The sequence below is a fragment of the Miniopterus schreibersii genome, assembly GCF_964146895.1.
Source record: "Miniopterus schreibersii genome assembly, chromosome: 10".
In the NCBI taxonomy this organism is placed as follows: domain Eukaryota; kingdom Metazoa; phylum Chordata; class Mammalia; order Chiroptera; family Miniopteridae; genus Miniopterus; species Miniopterus schreibersii.
Window position 1 is genome coordinate 23,906,664 of NC_138110.1, and position 22,894 is coordinate 23,929,557.

Genomic DNA, 22,894 nt, shown 5'->3' on the forward strand with positions numbered 1-22,894 from the left:
ATCCCAGTGATGCTGCCCTTGTTCAAATGTTGCTCCAAGTTTGGAACCAACAGGACCAGACCGGGAGCCAACCAACAAAGTCAGTCTCAGGACCCTGCAGGACCACAGGTTAGGAACTAAAAAATACACTGATGGACTAGTTCGTGGACAGAGAATGAATATGTTCCCTGATTGAGAATATATAACAAAAAATGCACCAACGTCTCTGGGAGCAATTCCAGAAATGCTCCCCAAATTCTTTGAGCTGTGGCAGCTTGTGGAATGTGAGGTGTCCTCTTGAGACATTCTTTGGGCTCGGTACATATCAGTATATTCCCTACATGGATTAATCTGATAACTCGATACTAATATCTCTTATATACCAAGGAACTCATCCCACCACCCCAACAACCCAAGTCCTTAACTACCAGTCCCCAAAGAAGGGAGAAGTAAGGCCTTCACTGTTCTAGTCTTCAGCCAAGTTTCCACTATCCCCTGAGGATCACATCTTCAAAGGACCCCTTAAAACTGTCCTGAAAAGGTGAAAAGAACCAACTCCTTTCCATGACAAGGAAAGAGGCTCAATAATGTCACCTCAGCTGAGGTCATGGCTGAGGTGTGAATACTTTGGAGAAGGAACCACAACATGCCAGCAGAAACTGGAGGCTACAGGTACCAGGCTGAAGCCACCCACACTAGGTAACAACAAGCAGCACTTAAAACCTGGCACCGCCCTGGGGAACGTTCACAGGCTTAACAACATAATTATAAAAGATAGAGGGTTCGGAGGGAGAGATGAAGAGGAAAGGAAGATGAATGAAAGGACTGTTCCATTCTTGGCCACCATTAATAACACCAAATTATAGCAAATCCTGAGTAGTGAGAACAGTATTGAGATAAACACTGAATTCCAAGGGAGACCAGCCCTGTGTTTTAAAAACAGACCCATGTGCTTCGGAAGGAATGCTGTGTGCTTAGTCTTGTTTATAACATGGCAAAGGATTCGAGAATGTAATCTGTTCCTCTTAACCAAAAAAAAAAGAAAAAAACCCACCGAAAACCAAAACACAAAGATCCTCAACCCTCACCCTCCACCACCCCTTCCACTCGTTGCCGATTCTGATCCCAGATCTGAAAGATGGGATTCTAGAGTGAATTTCTGGAATGCTTGGTTTGGGCCTGTCTTTCATCAGTGTAGCTAGGTGATGGAGCGGCTTTGTTTTTGTAAAAAGAGATCAACGTGCGGAAGGGGAGATTTTCTGAGGGAGCTTTTCAGACTTGTCGGATCTGAGGTATTTTTAGGCAGGTTTTTTTTTTTTTTGGCAGGGGTTTTGGAGAATGCACAGGATCTAGAGATGCAGAGAGGAGCATCTCCCTCTAACTCTGCAGGGACGAACTCCCACTTGACTTTATTCTGTCTTGGACAACTTTCCTGAGAATCGTCGGAACACGTTAATGCAAGTGAATGCAGTGCAGTGTCAGAGAATGGATTTAGGGGTCCTGTGTCTCTTCTACCTTCTCCTGGTTGTGCCATCTTGGGGATGTTTGTTGGCCCTGCTAAGCCTCACTTTCCCTCACTGCAAAAGGAGAGGAACAATATTTTCATTGCAGGGGATACGCAAAGCTCAAATTAGAATGCATCTACAAAGCACCGAGCAGGGGGCAGTCAAAACACTCCTCCCATTCCTGCTGCAGTTCCGTTGGAGAATGAAGGATCGGGAATGCAGGCTCGAAAAGCCCGGGGAGCACATCTGTCCCAGCTGCTTCCTCCAGGAGGGGTCCCTTCTACCCCATCCTGGACAGATGGAGCATCCAAACTCTGCACTAAGGCAGGTATAGATGAGATGAGAGGCTCACCACCATTCTGTGAGGATGGCTCTCTCTGTTAGGAAGCTCTTACTGTGAGCCAACATTTGCCTCCCTCTACTTTCTACTCACGGAGAATACTGACATTTAAAAGCAACAATAAAAACAGCCAACACTTTTAGGCACTTACTTCATACCATCCACTGGTCTAAGAGCTTTTCGAGTATTATTGGATTTAATACTCATGACACTCAATGAGGTAGGAATTAACATTGTCCTTAATTTACAGATCCGGAAACTGAGGCTTTGAGTGGAGATGTGACTTACCAAAAATGCCTTACACCACAAGTGGAAGAGCTGAGGCTTGAACACAAATCAGCCTGACTTCCAGGTCATGGATGATCCCTAGGCCACACCCTACTCTCTGAGCTGGAACACTTGGTGTAGTGTTGGATTCAGAGGAGGTACTCAGCAAATGGAGAATAGATGAACGAATGAATGAATGAATGAATGCAAACATACTAAAGAAGCATCCTCTTTGCAAAGTAGTAATGAGGACGTGGACTGTGCAGCCTCCAATTTGTTGGGGTTCTTTAGTACCTCCTGGCCTCATCCTTACGCTCATGCTGTCTTTGTAACTCAGCACCCCATTCAGGTGGATAAAAATGCAAAGCACACACTGTGTCTAGTGTAGTATTCTAGTGTGTGTTATATGCATGTTTAATGGTGCATCCCACATCTAGTGATAGAAATCTTTAGCAACATCTTAGTTACTGTTTAAGGTCTTCATTATATTCCTATACAACTACTCTGCTTTTTCTTTTTTTCAATGAGAAAATCATAAGATATAAAACTGTAGAACTCTGAGAGGTTTCCTTATTAAGTCTAACATATACATGTATATTTTTTATTTTAAAATTATCTCTGGTAAAATTTAGACAGATACACTTTGAAGATTTAGGGGGATGGGGCTCTGCAGGATCCACAGGGCTAGCTCTAACTGCAGTCTCTAATCCTGCACCTATACCCCTCCCCACCCCTTCACCTCAACCCCCAAACCAGGAGGACTCTGTTTCCAGTCAGGAGCATGAACAGAAGACCTCGGGGCAACATGTGCCTACTCGGCATCCTGGCTGGTCACTGAAGCTCCTGCTCTGTCTCTGGGTCTGGTCCTCCTCCCTGGCACTTGCTTTTCCCTTGTGACTGTGCTTCTGTCTACTGACTTTATTCTAACCCAAGTGTGTTCTGGACTGTCCAAGTCCAAATGTCTACACTGGTTCCCTCATAACCAAGACCAGCCTCCTGTTTTATCCCCTACTGGGGATGGGAGTTGGGCTTAGAAGCCCGGCCCAGGCATCCAGATGCCACTGGATCCCTCTTGCTTAAACACCACTTGTGATCCTTCTTGGGCCTTCATGCCAGCAAGGAAGTCAGAGCCCCGTGCTGGTCGGGGAGGTAGGCATGCAACAAATCATTGTCACATAATGGAACACTGGACTATGGACAAAAGAATATTGGAGATTACAATCTCAGTTTAAAAAGAAAGACCAACAGGCTTTCTGTGTTTTGCTTTTTCTCTCTCAACATTTCAATTTGGCTATATTTAATTTCTCTACCACCAGTCACAAGCTCTTGATAAGAGACTATAAGCTCTAGTGGCAAGGCCTAACTACTATTTTATTAGTTCCACTGCCAATTATTTAGCATCACATGATGCAGAATTATGTCCTTGAAAATACTCCTGTGTCGTGTTGAGAGTTATGCATACATACACACACAAATTGAATCAACTAGTTTGAAATGGATTTACCAGGTAAGCTAATTTTAGCAATGCAGGCAAATTAATAACCACTAGTTTCCTCTTTGCTATGGAGTACAGGTAAGAGGGATTATCATGAGTTAGGCTTTTCTAACTTTCTATCCCATTGTGTGCATGTATAGACAAAGCCATAAGTTGACGATCCATTAGTATCAGATAAAATAATGCAAATGATGTGGATGCACAAGTCCCAGGTATTATTTAATGGATAATACCAAGACAGCAGACTTCTCATCTTCCCATCCACTCATAGCACACATAACGTTTAAAATACTGAGAATACTATGAAAATAATTAAAACTATATTTTTGTACTTGCAAAGTGTCATTCTTATGCTGAGTGCTGGATGAGCTTTGAAATGCTTAATTCATCAATGAATCAGAACGTATTGGAAACTTTTGGTTCTCAGCCTGTCTCAGCCACTGTAGGGCTCCGAAGGAGTATGACATATGAGGATACCTGCTCTTGCAAAACCCATCCTCTGGTCTAGGAGACCAGACTTGCCTGTAAGATTCTCATTAAACAGCTCAGAAAAATGTATAAGTAACTCTCATATCAATAATCAGAGCTATAGAAGTGAAGAAAAAAAGAAAAAAGGAATGATTTTTATGAGCTAGAATAAATAGTAAGAACTATTTATTAAGAGTGAGGCATTGGTTGCAGTTAGAAGGATGTTCACAATTATTAATTGCTTATTATGTAAGAACCAGAAGATCCTATCCCCAAGTATATAAGGTTAACATGAACAGCTTAAGACATCATTAGCTCTGATTTAGCTGGGTGCCTGGAAATCTCTTCTCATGGCTTTTTTCTCATCAAGCCTTCAAGCTCGACAAGTCATACTGGTAGAGTAACAAGTGTTTTCTGTTAGGGTTATTTTAGAACTCCTTCTCATAAAACAGCAGTAAATAATATTGTTATGGAGTTCTAGGACTGTAGGTAGGTACACCATAAACCCACATCCCTGTGGATTTACCTCCCTGTCTCTGACCTTTCTTTGCATTACCCTCAGTGCTTGACTTCAGATTGCTCCCCGGCAGGGAGAGGAGGGCGGAAGACCCACTGGGGGGTGGATGTATTTCTAAGCATCTTCCAATTGAGGACTAGACAGCTATCTCCAGAGCTAGCTGTATATGGAAAAGGAGCGACAGTCGTCTAGATCAGTGCTGGAAGCTGTGAATACAGTCAATATGTCTACTGAATGGTACATATGTTTGACTAGAAACAGACACATGGGTTTATGTGTATACAGTTTTAGTCTGTGCAGGGCAAGTAAATTCTCTAGGGTCCTTCATGTTCGCCATTCAACCTTGGGGAGAAATGCTCTATGACTGGTTCAAAGTAAGGGAGAGATAGCTACGGAGGAGTCAAATGTGGGGCAAGTTCCTGGAGTAACAAGTGGCTGTAACTGGGCCACCACCCCACGTACACACAGCTGGGACTGCTGGAAATGCCTCAGTCACGATGCAGCTTAGCCCCAGATTCCAGGTCCCCTGTCTGCCCCTGAAATACCACACAGGCTTTCTCATCACAGTGCCCACCCACCACTGGCCTGGCTCCTTAAAAGCCCTGAAGAACTGTAAAGATCCCAATCTCCCTTCGCTTTAACTGGAGCAGGGGCTGCTAAATGGCCTCTCGCTGCCTTTTGCGTGTGGTGCTAATTAACATGATCCAAGTTACAATATGTGTTAAAGATTCCAGTTTTGTTACTTATTTAATGAGCTTCGTGGGATTTGAACACGAGGCTCAAAGTAGCAGGGGAAACCTCATAATTAGTTTCAATTACATGAAGTTCCTACGCATTAAGACTATTTGATGAACTGCAGAGGGAAGGAACTACCGACCAAATACAAATCACTAATTTTGTTGCATTTATTATTATACTTATTTTCTTCCTAATTAGTACTGATTGGATTATGATCCTAATTAATGCAAAGGAATTTGGAATGGTATACAATGGTATGGCTTAGAAGATGCCAGCATGTACAACTGCTAAATTATTGCTAATTGTTATTTACACGAGGCCTGGAAGACTAAGCAATGCAATGCCTAATTAGCATTAAAGATATGGTATCCATTTCCAATTTACACGAAGGCAATGGAGATCAAATCATTAGCTTAAAAAACTCAATCTTCAGATTCCAAGAATTGCACCATTGTATAGTGACCTCCACCTAAGGGGAGACTGTTTTTTTTTCTTGTCTTCAATTGCATCTTGCCAGAGTTTGGCTTAAACTTTGCAAAAAAAATTCCCCAGGAATGCTCAGCATCACACTGGTAATGGGCTGCAGTACCTAACGATTAGAGCTGGGAGCCAACTGGCAAGGAGGCCAAGCATAAGGCCTGGGTTTGTTCCAGCAGTGGAAGGTGTATGTGCTTGCTGGAGAATGGGGTTCTGAGATGGCAGGCTTCTGGGAAGACCTGAGCCCATCTTCATGTCACAGTGGCTATGAGTGAGGCCTGCCTGGACAGCCGGATGATCAGCCAGCATCACAGGGACAGGTGCTACTTGCCCCATGGGGACTGCAGGGGAAGATAACAAAGAGAAGGTCTTGGAATGGAGAAGCCTAAATCTCAACTCTCAGGCCCAGCACCCACAGGCAGGCCTGCTCATCCCTGATGACACCACTTTCTTTATGGCAAATGGTGCCCCTCCTTCAAACCTGCTCTCCTGTAGTGAGCATGGGGCTGGAGGAAGCGGCCTGGGATGCACCCGTGGGTGGAGACCTGCCTCTGCTCAGTCTCACTGCTTCTGCATGGGAGAGCCTACCATTTTGCCTTTTTTTCTCCATCCTTCTTCTTCAACTAGCCCCTTGTTTTTCCCCTTTCCCCTGTCTTCTCCTTTGTTTCTGCCCTAATTGAACCATCCATGGAATGACACGAAAGGGTACTGGGGCAGCAGCCAGAAGACCTGAACAACTTGACTTTACAGGAGTCGCTTCACATCTCAGGACTTGGGGTTCTCTGTTATGAAGTGAATGTTATCATCTGCTGGTCTCTCCCTTCCTCCCAGCACTGCCTGGAAGCTCAGATGGGGTAACACAAGTGAAAGCCCTTTGCAAATTATAAAGCTGTATATAAATGGGAAGGCTTCTTAGGTTCAGTTCAATTATTTTATCTTAATGAGTAGAAGTCTCAGTGCCCGACGGAGTGAAGGCAGAGGCAGTGGTGCTTTCTTCCTCACTGTGGTGCTGGCACTTGCTCAGAGGCGCCTCCCAGAGGTGCCTGCAGGGCTGAAGGAAGCCCGGGAGGCAAACTGTCTTCCTGTGTGAACCCCTTGTACACCGAGAAAGCCCTGCTCCATGGAGAATCTGGAAGAGGGCGAGCAGGCTCTAGTTTCTGTAATTCTCTGAGATTATGAGAAGGCTTTTCATCATCTGGACAAAACCATTCCTGGCCATCAGGCCTTATTTAGAGCTGCCATTCTCTGCAGTCTTATACATTTTTTTTATATTGAGAGAGAGGGAGGGAGAGAGGGAGAGAGGGAGAGAGAGAGAGGGAGGCACTAACAAGGACAGTAGCTACCCGATGATAATGTAACATGAGCTCTGTATTGGGTTTTTAAGGTAGCCTCATTCAAACTTGACTATGGGCCTGTTGAGTTTTGAATTCTCAAAGTTGGAAAAAGACATTTTAACTGACAAAGATCCATTAAAACCATTTGGCAGGGTTATATGGGTGATATACATATATAACACAAACTATATACTAGTTCTCTAAGACAAATAGTGATTAGCCATAGGAAATTCATTATTTACTTTTTTTGAATAGTTGATAAAACAGCCATGTTGAGGAAACTTAATGGCATATCCTTTATTCAAATTTTTAAAATTATATGGTATATCACACCTCATATAAACAAAGCATATACACATATAGTGTATGTTCCATATATGTATGTACATTTAAACTGCGTACATTATATGTGTAATTATCTATGTATGTTGTGTATATACATACATATATGCATATTTTAAAATGTGCTCTTCATATATTCACTTACAAAATGTAAATAACATGTCCAGTTACATACTAGCACCTAGCTTAAGACACAAAATGTTCCCCATACATCTTTGACATCCCACGTATGTTACCTCCACCCCCGACATGGTGCCTTTGAGTAAACCTGAAAAAGGTCCCTTTCTTCCAGTAGAGATGCATCGCTCACACCTGGGTGAAAGGCTTGGGAAGAGCTTTAAAGGACTAGATTTTAGCTCCATCTCCATCTTGGCTGGATGTCCTTGCAATGTGCAAAAATACAATGATAACCCTGCGCCACCTCCTCTCCTTTGCAGTTTTATTATATATATATATGTGGATCCCTGTATTGTCTGTTTTTTCATACTTTTGAATCTTACAGAAACAGTCACAGGTTTTTCTCGGTAAACATCATATTTGTATATATGGCTGGCTGATCACTCCCACCCCCCGTTAATAATATTCCTTTTCATGAATATCCTGCAATTTCTTGATCAGTTATCCTGCCAATGGACACCCAAGTTGTATCCAGTGTTTGGTTATTACAAAAAAAGTACCCTGTCACCATGCTGGCATTTATTTTTTATGTGTGTGTGCAAGAGTTGCTCTGGATTAAACCCCTGGAATGGTGCTGCAGGTAGTAAGAATCTTTGATTTTACTATGAAATACCAAACTTTTTCAAATGATTGTGCCCACTAGCAGGGTATATAGAATACTCACTGTTGAACAAATTCTCCAGCCCATGTTATTATGAGATTTTAATTGTTGCCAATCTTATAGATGTGGCTTTGATTTGCCTTTTCCTGATTAAACTGAGCTTAACAATTTTTCGTGTGTCTGCTTATGTGAAATGCCTTTTCATGTCTTTTATCCAGGTTGTCGTTTTTTAAAATCAGATTGCTTGTCTTTTTCTTGTTAAATTGTAGTTCTTTATTCAGAATACTCCTCCTCTGTTGGTTATATAACATATAATGCAAATATTTTCCCAGTTGATAGGTTATCAATATCTTCGTAATTTCTTTTGATAAACATCTTTTATTAAGATTGATTTATAAAATCTTTATGGTTTGCACTTTCTGTCTTAAGAAATACTTTCTTACGTTGAGGACATAAAATATTTTCTAAATGTTTAAAGTTTGCCATAATTAAAGATCACACTTAATTATGTAATCTAGCTGAATTGGGTTTTGTGTATTTTAATATCTGGTAGGGTAAGCCTCTTCATCTTTTCTTTTTCAGGAGTCCTTTAGCTATTCCTGTACCTGCCAGGCAGGCTTTCCATGTGGTTTTAGGATTATCTTACAAAGTTCAGAAAATCTGAGTGGGGAAATTTTGAGTGGATTTCATTAAACCTATAGAGAAAATTTCATACTTTTATGATAACAAGTCTTTCTATCCATCAATACATATCTTTCCAAATTTCATTTTTAATATACTTCAATAAGTCTCATTTTAAAAAATAACATACACATATTTTGTTGGATTTATTTCTAGGTACTGTATTATTTTTGCTATTGTAAATCTGCATTTCTATATACCAGTCACAAATAGACATATATCAAAAATCTTTTCCATATTTATTTCTTAACTTTCAGTCTTATACTTTTAATAATTTTGATAACTTGTTCATATATTCTCTCTGGATTTCAATGTAGTTATATAATAAGAAAATAATGTCAGTTGTGTTTCTACATTTCCAAACCTTATACATTTTATTTCTTTGACTTTCCTTATCTTGCTGGCTGAGACCTTTAATGTGACTTTGAATAGAAGTGGAGACAGAGGGCATCCTTGCCTTGTTTCTGATATTAAAAGAAAGGTTTTTAATGTTTCACTGTTAGGTGTGATTCTCCTGGAGGGCTTTTCTCGATATCCTTTATCAGGGTGAGGGAGTTTCTTTCTATTCTTAGTTTGCCCAGAAAGCTTTTATCATAAATGATTGATTTATCAAATTACTTCTGCATCAATTGAGATAATCATCTTACTTTTCTCTTTTGTTCTGTTAATATGGGGAATTACATTAATATATTTTCTAATATCAAATCAAAACTGTATTCCTAAGTTAATTCAATCATGGTCAGAATGCATTCTTTTAAATGCATTGCTTGATTAGGCTGGCTATTATTTTGTTTGGGATTTTTGTATCTATGTTTATGGGTCAAATTGGCCTGTTATTGATTTATTGATTTATTTTTCTCAATCTGTTTTTCTCATTCTGTCATAGTGACCTGGGCTGCAACTAGGAGAGAGTTCCCTCTTCTATGCTACCGAAAAGTTTGTGTAAGGGGATTCTTGGTAGAACTGGAAGTCTTTTGGACTGGGTTCTGTTGAGAAGATTTTAAACTATCTATTAAATTTATTTAATGATTAAAAAGAAATTTGGGTTTTCTATTTCTTTTTGAGTTGATTTTGGTTATATTCTTTTCTAAAACTGTGCTGGTTTCATCTAAGTTTTCAAATATGTTGGCATCTAGTTGTTAATAACATCTTATTCTTTTCATCTCAACTGCATTTGCAGTTGTATACCCTCCATAATACTGGTTTTTTATCTTTCCTTCTTCCTCTAATATCTTTCTTTGCTTTCTAGCCTTCCCTTCCCCCCTCGATTATTCTAGCCATAAATTCATATTAGCTTTATCAGTCTTTTCAAATGAGTGTCTGGCTTTGTTGACACTCTCTCTTGTATCTGTGTATGTGTTTTGTAATTTAATTACATTTTCTTTTATCTTTATGATTTCTTCCCCCCTCTACTTTCTTTAGATTGATTCATTTAAAAAATAACTTCTAATTTCTTAAGTAGCACAGTAAATCTTTCTTCTTTTCTAATATAAATCTTTAAATTTATAAATTTCTCACCTGGAACCAACTTAGCCGCGTCCTGCAAGTTTTGAAATGCAGTATTTTCACTAATACTCGATTCTAAATTTTTTGACCCATGAGTTAATTAGAAGTATATTTCCTAATTTCCAATAATTTGAGGTTCTTAACATGATTTCTTCTGTTACTGAGTTTTAATCTAATTGTCATGTGTAGAAAATACGATCTCTATGACATTGATACTTTGAAATTTGTTAGACGGGCTCTATGGAATAGTGTGTCATCAATTTTCATTATTGTGCTAGGTGTGCTTTGTTGTATTTTCTATTAGTTGAATGTGACATTTATGTATGTAGTCTTCACCTATGTTACTATGTATGCACAACTTAGAGTTTTTAAATCATCTTGGTTTTAACCAAATAATTTATCATTAAGTTATGTTATGACCCTCTGACTGCCGATAATTTTTTTAAAGCAAAGTCAGTCAATAAGGCTATTTTGGCTGATATTACTGTATCAACACACCAGCTTTCTATTACTCACTTCATCTCATATCTTTCTTTTCAGTTATATGTTTTCAAAGCTTTTAGATGCATGTCTTATAACAAGCATATTTCTGGATTATAAATTTGAAAATCCTATTTGATCATTTTTAAGGTTTTACGTTTACTGCAATTACTAATTTACTTGGATTACTCTGTGCTTTATAAGGTAAAATTTTCAGTTTCTTAGGTTTCTTCTTTTTTTGATTTTTTTCTCATTGTTTTCTCCACCCTTCTACTGGCTTTAAGTTATACCTTTAATTCTGTCTGTTTATGGATACCCTAGACATTCTGAAATCCATATTTAATAAAATGATGTTGGAAGTTATTATCATTAGCCTTTTCCAAAACATTAAAGTAAACTTTGAGTATTTTAACCTTATCTCTCCTAACCATTTATACTATAATTATTCAGTATCTTCTACTTTTCTTAACACTATAAATTAGACATTATTTTTATTGTTTTATATAGCCAATGTAGTATCTTTAAATTTATTCACAATTGTATATTTTCTTTGCTTATTTATCTTCTTACATCAGAACTTCTTTCTGGGATTTATATATATATACATATATATGTATATATATGTATATATATATGCACACACACATATATATATTTTTTGTTTGTTTGTTTTTACTTTTTGAAGCACATACTTTATAAATCTCTTTAGGGAGGTCTATTGGTGGTAAACATTCACATTTTTGTTATACTTAAAAATATCTTTATTTTTGTTTTTGAAAGACTGCTATGAAAGTATTGCTATGAATATTTTTCCAGGTTGACTATTTGTCCCTCTGCACTTTGAAGAGAGTTCTCAGCTGTCTACTGGATTTCATTGCTAGTAACGAGGTCAGCTAAAAGCGTACTGCTTCTTTTGAAAGTTATATATCTTTTCTTCCAGGCTACTGTTTAATCACAGCGTGTCTGCATTGAGAGCTTTTTCTTTAACAAATACGATGTTAGAATTTCTTGGGGTTTTCTGATTTTGGGGATTCATACCTTTATCTATCCTGGAAGTTCTTAAGGATGATTATTTTCCCTATTCCTTCTACTATCTCTTTTCTGACCTTCAATACAGTGTATGAAAAGCCTGCTCTTTACCCTATGATTCTCTTAACCTTTGATAATTATCATCCTCTATCACCTATTCATATTATACATGATTTCTTTGGACCTATATCCAGGTCAACAATTTTCTTTAGTTATGACTAGTTTGATATAGTGCCTACCATTATGTTTCTAATTAAATAATTGTTTCATTTTTAGAATTTCTATTTGTGCAGTTTTCATATCTACCTTGTCATATTTCAAAGTCAATGTACTTATTCTTTTGAGGACTGCCTTTACGTTTTCAAACATACAAAGCTTACTTAGTTCAGTTGAGAGCGAGTCAAATTTTTACAAACTCAGTAGGTCTCATTCTACTCTTTGTTGTTTCTGCTGACTCTTATAAAAGCTTGTTCTTTCATGCATTTTGCATTATGGTCTTTTATATGATTAATCTTATTGGCATTTTGTGAGAATTCTTTGAGTCATGATTTCTAAATGCATTTTTCCAGAGATAATATTCCACCAACTCAGGAGCATTTTAAACCAAAAATTTGGTTTGACCATTTTCAGGTCACAAAAAATATCTATTTCGCCCTTATTCATGTGAAAATTGTCTTAGGGTTAAGATTTCTCAGAGGTGACCGGTCCCTACAACCAGAGCACAGACAGGCAGGATTCCTTTCTCTCTTTGTGAGGTGAGTTAGATTTTACCTATTCTTTCACTGACAGTTTTGCTTTATAAAATCCAGTGTTTATGAAGGGATTTTGGATCATACTCCCTGCATTGCATGGACATTTCATTTGTCTTCTATTTTTTACTTGTAGCCCAATAAATCAAAAAAATCTGGACATCCAGAGATAGGCAGATGCCCCAGAAAATCCATCAACTATAAGACGACCTACCTCTTTGTATTAATGTCTTCTGATCAGTTTTAGCTTCTAAGAACTTTCCCCCACAGGCACATACACACCTGGATATGCATTTAAAAAGATGTCTTTTAGACTTTACTTGGCTTTTAAAGGTTTTGTATCAGAAAATTTTTAAAGTATATCTTGTCTGCTATATCTTGAAAATAGAAATCTTTGTGTGTGATTTTAATTGCAAATGTCAATACAAAGTGACCCACTAACTTCTCTCTTTTATTATCATCACTACATATTAAAGAAATTGCAGCTTCTTTTTGAAAAGTAGTGTTTAACTTGTTTCTATACCTATCTCTTATGATGTGGAATTTTAAGCCACTTCTCTTTCTAAATCCTAAAACAAAACTTTCCAGTGTGACATCCCATGCCCCCTCCTTTCCAAATCGCATGGATGAGTCTACATTTCTATTTTTTTTCTGCAAAAGGGTCTATAATTCTTAGCAGATTCTAAAATAGGAACGTAATCTTAAAAATAAGGTTAAGAGTTGCTTATCTTAGAGGAATATCAACAATGAAAAAGGGTCACGTTGATAGGAGAATTCTGGAAACTATGTCTGGGAAAAAGGAGAAACTATCCCATGAGAAAGAGTATATATAGCTGTATCCATCTCTACATGCCTGTTTGTCTAAGTGTAGATCGATTTGCCCATTTGCACAGAACACACACATATGCCCGCACTCTTATCTGCGCACGCACATGCCAGTCTGCTGAAAGACACTAGTAAATGGGAATAGAAGCTCGGGTTAGCAATAATAAATTTGTTTTAATTATGTGTATCCTTCTACTCCAACTTTAAGGATAACAAGCTGATCTTCACTGAGAGCACCAATCCAGTCATCGCCAAGGAAACCGGTCAGCAGTCTTATCTAAAATGGGAAATTATCAACGAACATCACCCATCCTGACCACCCCACCAGACTTGGCTCCAAGCGATTCGACTCTTTCAATAAATCACATCTTCCTTCCAGACACAAAGACATTTCAGATATTCAAAATAATGTGACAGGGCTCTGAAAAAAATTTCAAGAGAGAGCTCTAACACATGTTGAGCTGAGGCAGCTACGGGAGAATCAGTGCTGTCTAGTCATTGCTGGGCAGGCAACAAGCCTTTTGGGGGGATTTGGGTGTTAGTGGATTCGCGAGTCTCAATGTTTTATAGCCCCCTTTGTTCCTGTACCCCTCAAATATCATATACGACTTCAGAGCAGTCAACAAAGTAACTCTGAGGACTGCTCTTCAGAAGGACCTTTGAATATGTTTGTATATGGACGTGTGTTTGGGATAAGGTGACACAGCGACATCCTGAGGGGCAGTGCCCACTGGGAAAAGATGTTTGGTTATGAGCACTAGAAGAAGCAATATCACTTCACAGTTGTTCCTGGGATCTCTGTAGCATAACGTATATATTCTTTCTCACTTCAAAACCCAAAACCTAGAAGTTGCTTGTTTTTTCCCTCTGATAATGAGGTTCTAATGGAGAATTGTATATTTTAGTTCTCTGCTCCAAATATTGTTTTTAAAACAGAAAGTTTCATGTCAGCTTTCCCCACAGGATCTCTCTGGCCATCGTTGTAAATCTGGGAGGAAATCATGGTACTTATGACAATGTAGCTGGTTAAAGGTTGAACACTGAAAACGAACAATGGGAAATCCATAGTCCTACAAGCTGATTAAAAGTCACCCTGCAGTTACTAAATGGTGGATTACAGAGTGATTACTGAGAAATTGATAGACTGGCACCTAGACACCGTAAAAACAGAATGGTTGTACTGTTGAGTTAAATTAATACCATTTATATGAAGAAGAAACATCGTACCGGTAACTATGGCCTTGTGTGAGATTCATACAAAATAAACACAACTGTGCTCCCTGACAGATCCCACAGCTTAAAATAGTCAACATTGATAAATGCATTAAGCCAGATTATTATTATTACTGCTATATCATTACATGCAAGGTTGTCTGGACCACTTAAAAGGGAGACAGCAGAAGAGCATAGCTCCAGAGAGGTAAAATATAAATCATAGGAGACTCTAAAAAAGTTACAAGTTATCTGAAAATAAAAACAATAGTACCTACTGCTTATCTCAGAGGCATTGAGCATTCTCTGAAAAATTGAGCATGGACTGAGCCTTATATGTAAACTTTGAATCATTGCAGCGTCCATTAGTAATGTAAATAATAATAATTAGTAAAGTAATGATCAGCATGTGCCCACTATGTGCTGGGCACTATCAGAGCAAAGGACTTCAGATGTATGACCTTGTTTAATCCACACCACACCACACCCTTATGATATATAATCCTAATCCCAACAACAACAAAACTTTAGGATTGTATGTAACTTTGTAGTTTTATCATATATGGTCTTGAGATTCTGTACTTTTTATAAGACAGTCAGGGCAGGAAAAACCATCTTTTTTGAGAAATGATAAAACTGAAATTCAGAAAAAACAGGGGTCACTTGTGCAAAGCCAGACAGCAAACAGGGATTTACTGTTGTGGTTCTTCTGTAATTTCATACCATCATAATCCTTTGGAAAAGTTTACAAAACAGGGGGTTATTTAACCAGGATGATGGCTCATAGTTGTCACCAGGCCCAAAAGAAGACATTCAAGCTGGCACAGAGTGATGGCCTCTTCTGGTGCTACTTGGCAAGAGAAAGAAGGACTTCTGCGACAATATGAGGGATTAAAATTAGACACGCAACCCTGCTCTGACCAGAAGGCTGGGGTAGAGTAGAGAACAGCATGGACTCTGAAATCAGTCTGGCTCCGGTAAATCTTGGTTCTGCTCCCTGGAAGTGGGATTCTTCCTCACTTCTCTGGGCCTCATTTCCCTGATCTGTACAGTGGGGATAACACTAGTACCTATTTCTTAGAGCTAGTCAGCGGAAAAATGGGACTATGCATATAAAATACTTAGAATAGCACTTCATACTTATTAAGCCCTTAACAATCACTTACTATTTAAAAAATGATTTCATACCTCCCCCACCCCAGTGTTGTTTAGAGATGCGTAAAAGCGTCCAATCCTGTGACTTTTATAAAGTAAAATGGCCCCCTCCATGTTTTCCCTTCATTTTTCAGTGTTCCCAGGATTTACTCAATAGGCCTGGCTCCCACCCAGTAAGTTCCTTAGAAGGCTGAGGGTCCACAGGAAATATCAGACGAGGTTTTCAATAACTGTGCAAAAGACTCACGTACTGTACTTACAACTACAGTCATGGCAAATCCCTTAATTGCTCCAGATCTTGGTGTTCATCTATAAAATCTGGTGCAGAAACACAGGTGACTTCAGGCCATGAACTGGGTTTGCAGAAGAAACTGGTACTAGAGCCCCCAACTCCTCACTAAAGGTTTGGAGTGCCCCCCACTATGCCATACTCACTCCCAAAGCCTTTAAAAGTAAAGGTCAAATAAAGTTTTCAAAAAATAGCCTTCGTAAGCCAGCAGGGAATTATATGACCTTCTGAGAACAAGTAAGAAAAAGAGCTGCCTGGCTGGTGTGGCTCAGCGGTTGAGCATCAACGCATGAACCTGGAGATGACGGTTGGATTGCTGGTCAGGGCACATGCCTCGGTTGCAGGCTCGATGCCCAGTCGGGGACATGCAAGAGGCAGCCCATCCATGATTCTCTCTCATCATTGATGTTTCTATCTCTCCCTTTCCTTCTCCCCTTCTCTCTCTGAAATCAATAAAAAATATATTTAAAAAAAAAGAGTCAAATATTCAGCTATAGTGGAAATACATAAAACATAGCACTCCCAGTCTCTATAATTATCCACATGGATAACGATGTATCTTATGGCTCACCAAATTTATAGTACTGGTACGGATCCAATCAAAAGTTGCTCTGTTGCTTGGTTTAATAATCTTTGCAACAACTCCTGGCAAACTCGGAAGAGTTGAAAGGGGGAAAAAAAAAAGAACAAGGCAAATCAGAGCCACAATAAAGAAAAAAATGACTCTAGCCAGGGAATACCCTAAGTGATAGAATAATCACAGAATTATCCAAATTAGATGTGGAAGGATGGAGTTTGTGCTCCAGCCCAGAGGCAACTGCTCTAGAAAGCCGAGGTGTGCGGATCCTCCAGACAGCACCCCCTACCTCCCCAGGCCGGATCCTTGCCATATGCTTGCTTCCTGGGCTTTTTGCTTTTGTGCATTTCAATGATGATACCCTTTTCTTCACCCAGGTTTTATATTTCACACCTGTATAGGACAATCTTACTGGAAGTATCCTTGATTCCAGCCTTGTGAAACCACGAATTGCCATCCCCTCTACCAGGAACTGCAGAGAGGCTTTCACTGTCTTCAACTCCACCCCACCTTCCCTAACTTCCGATTCATGGAGAGCTTTTTTTATGCTTCCGACAATAAGCCCACTCTGAATATAAATGCACATTTCCGATGTATACAGCACTTTCGAACAGCATGAATAGGAAATGTTGGAAAGATGCTACAGTGAAGCAACTGCAGACGTAATACTCAGTTGTTTTTATTGCTAATTAGAAACAAAACACAAGTTCGATCTTAATGCAGGCTAATCAGCTATTAAAACAAAGTGCTTCTTAGAAAAATAAAACAAAATCTGGTTGCCTCCTTTAGATGTAGGAAAAGAAATAAAGCAGCCAAGAGGGAGCCTGTGCTTTAAAATTCTTTCCTTAGTCTTTGTGCTGATGCGAATTCACCGAGTGGTAGGTACCAATGTAAAATGGAAACATGAACAAAGCAGTGGGTGGTTCCAGGGCAGAGGTATGGGCTGCCCTAATAACCTCTGCATGCTCTTCCCCGGGAAAGTCCTGTTATTGTCAGAAAGATGAATTCTAAAACAACTCTATATTGTGCAATCTGCAGATTTTATTGACAAAGGTGTCAAGTCCTGCAGAACTGAAAGTTGTTTTCCTTGTCATGAGATAAATAAGCAGGTTTGCTCAAGCTTCCAGCTTTATTCAATTTGATTAGATACAAGGTGACTGTAAGCATTGATTCCATGTAAGACCGGATATAGATTTTTTAAGGGAGGTGCGTGTTCTGGGAGTTAGAGTCACCTCTTGAAGTCGATGGCTTTGCAGCTTGGCTCACAGAACCTCCAAAGAAAGAGAGAAAGAGAGAGGGGGGCCACTGAGAGATTATGGGGATACTGGAGTCAGTGGGCTGCCCAGTTTTGGTTGTTCTGTCTTGAGGATTCACAGCATGTCGCAGCTGGAACTGAGAGACTTAGAGTATCCAGAACAGTGGTGGATACTCTGCCTGTGTTTCAGAATCTGGGCGGCTTGTTAAAACACAGGTCTCTGGTCACCAGCCCCAAAGGTTCTGATTCAGTAGGTTTGGAACGAGGCCTGAGAATTTGCATTTCAAACAAATTCTTAAGTGAGGCTCATGCTATGGGTCTGGAGATGGCACTTTGAACCACTAGTCTAACACAACCCTCTTATTTTACAGGCAAATAAACAAGGCACAGGGAGAAATATTGATGTGGAGGCTGTACCCACACAGGCCTAGAAAACTGGTGTTTCCCGCTTTCATACCTAGGGTTCTTGCTGTTTTCCTAGAACCGTGCTTTGCAGCCTCTCTACCTGCTCACAGAAACATGACCTTAGTCTAGAGATGTGTTTCTTCAACAGGCAGCAGGAGCGGACTGCTTGTCTTCCTGCTGGAAGCTCCTGTGCATTCATCCCAGGTAAACGGCCTCCGTGTTTAAGAAGGAAACAGGCTTTGTGTAGGGAGGTTTCTCCCTAGACTCCTGCTCATCAGAGATGATCAGAACCAGGGAGGCTTGGGGTTGTCCAGAGGTGGACTTGGCTGTCTTATACAGGAAAGAGTTTCTGGAGACTACACTTTTTTTTTTTTTTTTAAATCTTACCAGAGGAATGTGGCAGAAGGTATCTGCAAATAAGAAAATTTATGTGGGGTTGGGTGACCTCTCAGACCCCTCCTAACTCTGAGATGCCATGATCTATGAAATTGGTTTTTTTAATACATAATGTAGTAAAACCTCTTACACTGTAGGTTGCAATGGGACGCAAGTTGTGATCAAATAATGCTGAGCCCTGAGAACAGTTTACTGTGCAAACTACTATTTCCTGAGTCTTATCTTAGCAATCAGTATATAAAGCACATGTCCTGGTTGATATCTATTAAAATACACCTAGTCCACATTCTGCATCCTAGAGTCTACACTCTACAACCTCTGAATCTGCTTCATTTTCCTCTCAGCATATATTGATATATGAGATTATATTATAGACTTACTGCCTTGCTTATTGCCTGGGCCCATCGAGACCGGGATATGAGCTCTGTGGGAATGAAACACTAGCTCTCTTGGCCGCTGCTCTAACCACACTGCTCGGTGCTGGGCTCACAGTGGCAGTGGATCTGCATCTGCTCAAGGGGAGGAACTTGGGAGGTTCCTTACCTCCGAATTAACATCTACAGAGGTTTTCAGAAATATGATTTTAGTAACGAGAAGGAACTCCTGTTATTGATAAAGCTGTTAAATGAAGAACAGGAATGGAGAAACAAGACTGTCACATATGCCACCCCCTGCCGGCCAATGTAGGTACAGGAGAAGGTGTTAAGAAAAAAATAGGAAATATAAAATTGCATCGAGTGAGTCATTTGAAACTAAACCATGTTTTGTGTCTCTCGGAGCCTCTCTAGAAAACAGATATTTGTGACTTTCATATCAGTGTGGGGCATTTGCTGGCACTTAGAGTTTGGAACTCTTAGGTCCCAAATTCTTGCAGGAAAACCAGCATCTCTGTTACTATGGCTCAAAATATCAGATTCATTCTACACGAAAAATATCACCCCCCCATATGTAATGGAATCATATAGCTTTATGATCATCTCCATGGGCCAAACTTGACTGTATCATCACTGAAACTGTGGATAATAATTCTATTCAGAAATGTCCACTGACAACCATTTTGTTTCAAGATTGTGGACTGAACCACAAACTGAGTCAAACTTCTACTGGACACACACCACCAATAGCACAATGAATTTGATGAAAGGAAGGCAGCTTCTTTGAAGTCATCCTAAAACAAAGGGCCAAAGAAATATGAAAGGCTTAGGGATAAAGTTAAAAATAGGCAGTTTCCAGGAATAGAGTTTCAAGCAAAAAAATTTTGAATAGACTGGAGTTGACCTCTTGGATTGCAATGGGAAGCAAATTCAGATTTGCATTGATTCTGTTAAGGGCAGGAATGTCCATGTGAGACATTTCAAAGAGTTGTTAAGATAGTGTTCACCAGATGGGAGCCCAGCCCTGCTCTGTGGTCAACTTCCAGACCAGGACACCAGAAAAGAGAGGAAAAGCCCACCTGGGGGGCGGGGGGAGCTCGCAGGCACTCCAATCAAAGATTGTGGAACAAATGAGTTGTTCAAATCAGCACCAACTCTGACGTCAGACAGATCTGGGTTCAAGTTCAGGTTCAGACACTTACATACATAATCGCAGACAAATTATTCATTTCTTGAGGCTCAATATTTTTAAAATTGGGATAGTTCTGGGGTATGAGATGCAGAGCATGGTGACTATAGTTAACAATTCCATACTGCATATCTGAAAGCAGCTGAGAGCAGATCTTAAAAAAGTTCTCATAATGATGGATGTTAACTAAACTTGTGGTAATCATTTTATAATATATATGGATATAAAATCATTATGTGTACACCTTAACCTTATACAAAGTTACATGTCAATTATAGCCCCCAAGTTGGGATAATTAGTCCCTTTTATCAAGAGATCTGGGATAACTAAAGATATTTTATGAATAATATCAAGTAGCATTGCATCCTGGAGCTTTAAACAAATGTAAGCTGACAGTCCTGATTCACTGAGTTTCACCGTGGGCAGCGGGCAGGCCCATCAGGCCAGCGTTGCTCACACATACGTCTCCACATCCACCTACAAAGGTTCACTACGCTTGGTGCTGTCCACTTTGCTAAGAATGACAGCAAGACAGCTCTCTATTTTGATAGAAAGTCCTTTCAAATTTTGCCTCATCTGTTAAATGGGACTATCTATATTTGGCCCCACACACCGCATTGTAAAGATCACAGTGAAAGAACGCAAATACTGAATGGTATGTATTATGCTATTAGGATTAGATTCCTAATGCTCACCCTTTCGGGATTTGGCACTTTTGGGGCTCCTGATTGTTATCACTGTAAGATGTAAGATAAAATGACATGGTTTACTCTGCCCAGGCAGACACCTTATTACAAATTCCAGCTTCTGGCTTTTTTCTGTGCCCCCTGCAGTGGGAACAGAAAAGCAGCTGGCTTGCGATACATGCAGTGCGATGCCTCTTGAAATCAGGACCTTCGCAGGGTGACGCTTGTATTGACACTCTTAAAATATGAGCCTGTCTCAGTGTTTTGTGTCATCAATTGTGACTGTCAGTCTCCTTGCAAGGAGAGGAATAATGGAGCTCTTTCCCCCTTGCTTTTTCCAAAGTAGTGTTGACCCGAGGGCTGGGAGCAGCCCTGGCTGTGGGGGGAGGAGGGATCTGTTTTAGGCATATGGAAAGTTTTATGGTGCTGTGTACTTAATCCCAGACTCAAGAACAGGAAGAGCATCTGGGCCTCAAGCTGAAAGGTGTACCGTGCCACTGAAATTTTTGGTACTAGAAACTGGGAAGATTTTAGAAATTCACCAGCACTTCTTATTTGCAGTGCCAATGAGTGGCCTTCTGGGACAGTCTCCTTGTAGCTGGGCAGGCACTGGGTTAAAGCTTCAGGGACACTGGTGTTTACAGGCCTAATTGGTCTCTGTGAATTGAACTTGGTTGCCCTGAGATCTGCCCCAGGTTCCAGGATCTTTCTGGGAAGCAAGATTTAAACTTCTACCAGGGAAACATAAAAAGCACAGCCACCTACTAATAAATCAGAAGACAATTAAGGTTAAAAAGTCAATGTCCAGGAAACACCAAGGATCTGAATTAAATCAACATAACAGAGTAATCCAAAGGCTAGTGCCTGGAAGGCAGCATTTTACTCACAATCCAATTCATCTATCAAGTAGCATTTCCCCACTCGTGGTCCCTCATTCTACAGAATGAGCCGGGACCCTGGCCAGCAGCAGCCCATTTTTCCGGCTGGTGCTAATTCTTAATTGAACATTGGCCAGGGTTTATAACTAAACTTAGATTAAGCTTATCTGCCCTCCCTCCCTTTGCTTTTTTTTTTCTCCTTTCCTTTCTCTTTCCACAGAATATCAGTTGTGCACACATACTTCCTCTATTTCTTTTGCTGTATTTATCCAAAATAGACCAAACCATGTCCAAAAGATTTCCGTGGGCTCTTTCTACCTGGGATCAGAAAGAAGACACAAACAGTATGCTTTCTTTTCCTTCCCTGCACATTCTTAAGGGAACAGTTTTAGGTCTGGTTCACCTGATTATTACAAGAAGCCTTTGAATGCCCTGGGGGGTTGTCCTCACTATAAAGGTACAGGAATCTCTGAGGCAGGAGAAACCTCAGAGATGGTAAGAGCTTCCTGTATTGGTGATTTACCACAGATTAGAAACTCTCATTCTTTATACACATCAGTTTTTTAAATCCTTCCAGTAAGTCCTGGAATAGACACGTTTTATTTCCCATTATACAGATAAGGAAACTGAGGCTTAGAGAGCTTATATGGTCTCAGAGCTAGTAACTTACAGAGTTGAGATTCAACTCTATAAACTGAAGTTGCAGGTAAGTCTGATTCCCAAGGCCATATTTTATTTTATTTTAACCTCAAGGTCTATGGGCCTCAGAACAACAACAAAATAAATAGAGAAATACTTTTTGAGTACTTCCAATATGTCAGGCTCTCTCCTAAAGTCACTCCTTTATTGTCACTGCACTTTTCTGATGTCATATATGTTACTCAAATATTACTGATGTAATAGACAGGAGATGGATCAAAGAGAAGCGAATGACTCACCCAGATCACCTAGTGAGTGACAGAGCTGGG

At 39.7% G+C, this 22,894-nt stretch overlaps 1 protein-coding gene across 2 annotated transcripts in view; it reads right to left on the reverse strand.

The window, feature by feature from the left end:
- SETBP1 (SET binding protein 1) overlaps positions 1-22,894 on the reverse strand; it is a 338,312-nt gene that overhangs the window by 56,132 nt on the left and 259,286 nt on the right. The gene's annotated exons all lie outside the window — the stretch shown is intronic.